Source organism: Notamacropus eugenii, chromosome Y (genome assembly GCF_028372415.1).
Source record: "Notamacropus eugenii isolate mMacEug1 chromosome Y, mMacEug1.pri_v2, whole genome shotgun sequence".
Classification (NCBI taxonomy): Eukaryota; Metazoa; Chordata; class Mammalia; order Diprotodontia; family Macropodidae; genus Notamacropus; species Notamacropus eugenii.
In genome coordinates this window covers 5,031,178-5,035,368 of record NC_092880.1, presented here as the reverse complement: position 1 = coordinate 5,035,368, position 4,191 = coordinate 5,031,178, and the positions used below count along the sequence as shown (strand labels likewise).

Genomic DNA, 4,191 nt, shown 5'->3' with positions numbered 1-4,191 from the left:
AACATATCTAATATAAAGATAAAATGAACACAGGGAAGAGTTTAGAAAGCCCATTCATTATTTAATGAGCAATTCAAGTCTACAAATTACATGGAAATTGACTCCAAAATGTTAGAGGTGTTACTAAAGTGACAGTTGACAATAATCATTATCTCTAAAAAGCATCACTTAAACCAGCAGTTTATAAGAATTAGTACAAACATAAAATATTCTTTTTTTTCCCCATCATCACTAAACAAAATGTGTTAATGATTTTTCCATGTGTTTCTGACACTACATTGTTCATGAACTGGAATATTCAATAATATTAATTATTCAAGTGAGTAATTAATTCAGTTTTTCACCTTCCCTAGAAGGGAGGAAAGCAATTTATTATTTAAGTATGAAAGGAAGTACTAAATTGTCCCTTTTAAAAATGTAAGGAGAAATTATATAATTGGCAGAGTAATGTTTGAAATACAAGGAGTTATCCCGAGAATTTGAAGTTATTCGTAGGAAATGATGAAGTTTTTAAGGGGATATTGAAAAGAAAAGTGGGAAATATTTTACAGGATTTTTCAGTCAAATGAAAATAGAAACCAAATGCTAGGAGTTTAATCCTTTACTTTCCTAACCTCCTGATACTGGTAAGAATTTTCTCAGAGAAACTAGGACATCCTTGTTCCTGAGGGTATAAATAATGGGTTACAATATTGTAGAAAAGACAGAAAAACTTATCATTTCCTTCAGAATAAGTGGATTTAGGTTGCAAATGTGTAATAATGTCAGACAAAAAGAATAAACCAACAACCATGATATGAGAGGAGCACGTGGAGAAGGTTTTTGATCTTCCCATGGCTGAAGGCAGCATCAGGATAACCCCTATGATTTTGATGTAGGAACTGAGTATCAATAGAAAGGGAACCACACCAAACAAAACAACAGTAGCATGAACAGAGAACTCTTTTACAGAAATATCAAAACAGGCCACCTTTAGTATTGGACGGATATCACAGAAAATATGATTGAGTGTTTTAGAACCACAGAATGGTAGAGAGAAAATCTGGTATGTCAGACCTACCTGAACTGGAATGTCAATGCTCCCAGAGCCAGAAACTAGCTGTACACATATTTTGTGGTTCATGATGAGAGGACAGTTCAGAGGCTTACAGATAGCCGCATAATGATCATAAGCCATTACAGTCAAGAGGAAGCACTCAGTGGCTCCTAGCATTAGCAGAAAACCAAGTTGTACAGCACAAGTTAATAGGGAAATATTTTCTTTCTGAGTCCAAAGGTCTGTTAGCATTCTGGGAATGCTGACCAACGTGTAACAGTTTTCCAAGAAGGAAAACTTTCCAAGGAAGAAATACATGGGGTTTTGCAGAGCTGGATCAAGAATTGCTATTAAAATTATCAAGTCATTTCCCAAAAAAATATACTCATGTAGATAACTAAGAAAAGGCCAAACAGACTGACATGGAAGTGAGCAAGGTCGGAAAATCCCAAGAGAATAAATTCTACCCGAAAATAATTGTTTTTTCCTACCATTTCCTCATCTGAGGATTCCATCAGGGGAAATAATTAGTTCAGGCTGGGAAAGTCATTTCCCCTTCGCCAGTCCACATGTTTTTTAACTGTAAAATACGGGGTTTACCTTAGATGATTTTTAAGATTCCCTTTTGACTGGACATTATATAATCTCTATTCACCACTCCAAAACTCAGTCATTTAAGTGACTATTGTTCAGTTGCACAAAAATGCATTGTGTCTATTATCATACAAGATGTGGCTTCCAAGTCTTATGCTTCATGGGTTGAGCTACAAATTATATTACACTTATAGTCTTCTCTTATTCAAGAAAACTTCATACCAAAACTTGGAGCCATAAATTGCCTTGCATTGAAAATTTAATCTTGGGTTTAATAAAGTTCTTCTTAATCCGTTCACATATCAAAATTGTTCCCAATGTGACTTTTCAAAGGATCAGGTTGATAATCCCCCCAATTTCAACTCAGTAAAGTACAGGAGCTTCCCATTATTTCTAGCATAAAAAATAAAATCTTCACAACCTGGACTTTACCTAACTTTTTAGCCTGCTTACGAATAACGTCCTTTATATACTTAAGCATCTTGCCACATTGGCTTACTGATGTTCCAAATATATGACATTATATTGCTAAACTTAGTGTTTGGAATCTTATCTTCAGAAAGTTTTCCCTCTTTGCCATCACCTTTTCTAAAACAATACTTAGTTTCTTTTATGTCTCAGCTCAAGTTCAATGCACTATACAATCCTGACCAAACACTAGTTCCTCTTCTCCCGAGGTTGTCTTACATTTGGTTTACATATTTTATACACCTATATTTGTACTTTGTGAAAATCCCTTCATTTTTATGTTCACTTCATTGTTCAAATATAAATTACTAGAGGAAATCATTGATTCACATTTTTTTGTTTTGTATCTAAAATAGTACCTGTTGCATGGTGTTTCAAAACCTTGTTTTCTTGATAGATATTAATATTATCATGATATCACATGTTTGTGGAGGCTAAAGAAGGAAATTTGAGCAAATTCTCACCCAGTTCTCTTAAAATACATACAAATCCAGTAACTTCGGGATTAGAGAGTTTAAACTAACTTAAACTTTTTGACTCAACATTCAGTTCTCTTTCTAGTACATGATTTATTTTCAGTTTGAATGGAATTTTGATGGTTATTATCTGTCTTTATCTATCTAACTATCTGTCTGTCAGTCTATAGTCATCCGATAGGTAAACAAAAAATGATTCATCACAATGATAGTCGAAATTCAAAACCATGATCATTTTTCTTTTCTATTTGTGTTCATTCTGTTTCTCCCTCTCAGCATGTTCTTAGACTTCTTTCACTAGAATTCCTCCCATCATTCAAAATGATGCTCATGTGCCATCCCATCTCATTTGTTATATTTTACCATATCTCTTTTCTGTGTCTACAAGCAAAATAGAAATTCCTTGAAGGCAAGTACTCTGTCATATATCTATGTGTATGCATATATATCCATACACATACATATATGCTTATACATACACACATATTATTTAATAGTAGTAGTAGTAGTAGTAGTAGTAGTACTAGCAGCAGCAGCAGCAGCAGCAGCAGCAGCAGCAGTAGTCGTAGTAGTAGTAGGCTACTTTCATGTCATACTTTTAGAGACACACGAGCTTCTAAATTAAGTTATCTCCTTGATTAAACAAGGTTTATAATTCTGGAATTAGATATTCATTATTCTAAGCTGTGCAATTGTAATACTGTTTTGAATCAAATTAAAATACCTCTAAAAGAGTCTTAAAATTCATTTTTACTTGTGTTTTCCACTGTGAGAGAAGGCTCCAAATGGCTTCCTGAAGTAATAGGTATATAAGGGAGTAAATGCTGACAAGGACTGAAGTCGGGAGAGAGAAACTGAATTTTGCCACTGTAAAAGAAAGATATGGTTAAATCAACCAATTCTGATGAAAGTCCTAGGAAGACAGAGAGTCAGTAACGTGGAAAAAAAAACATTACACACGCGTGCATACACACACACACACACACACACACGTGCTTGATTTAAAATACGAGAATTAGTGTTTTAATTTCCCTTCTATTACTTACTCTCTGTTTCACCTTAGAGAAGTCTTTAATTTGCTTATTCCTCAGTTTCTTGTTCTGTCAATGGATCAAATGACTTCTAAATTTCCTTAAAACTCTAAATCTATGATGTCAGATCCTTATGAGTGACAGGAAGCCATTAAGTCACTGAAAGCTGGAAATGGTACCATTCCCTCTTTAGGCTCACATCAAATTCACTTGTCAACAAATAGCAACATAAATTTCAGCTATTACATACTAAAATGATCTCCTACTTTATCTTAAGTATTGCTTTCATTTTCCCTGCATCTAAAATCTAAATATGACACTAGGCGATTACCGATAACCCTTCTAAGTGTAAATATATTTCCAATATATTTTTAAAATTTAATTAAATTGAAGGCAAAAAGAACTCTCATATATGTTCATAAGTGCTTAAATCAATTATATATGCCATCACCTCTCCTCAACTCCAAGGAGTTTCTGGTTTGTGATTATCAGGCTTACCACTTGTAAATGGTCTTTGTGACACTTAGGTATTTATCTGTCTGAATCAGACATTGCTGTCTGAATGAATTAGATCACTTTGAAACCA

General features: G+C 33.8%; 1 pseudogene; it reads right to left on the bottom strand.

Moving 5' to 3' along the window:
• Positions 1 to 601: 601 nt before the first annotated feature.
• On the bottom strand, positions 602 to 1,530 carry LOC140516725 (olfactory receptor 10AG1-like; annotated as a pseudogene).
• Positions 1,531 to 4,191: the final 2,661 nt, after the last annotated feature.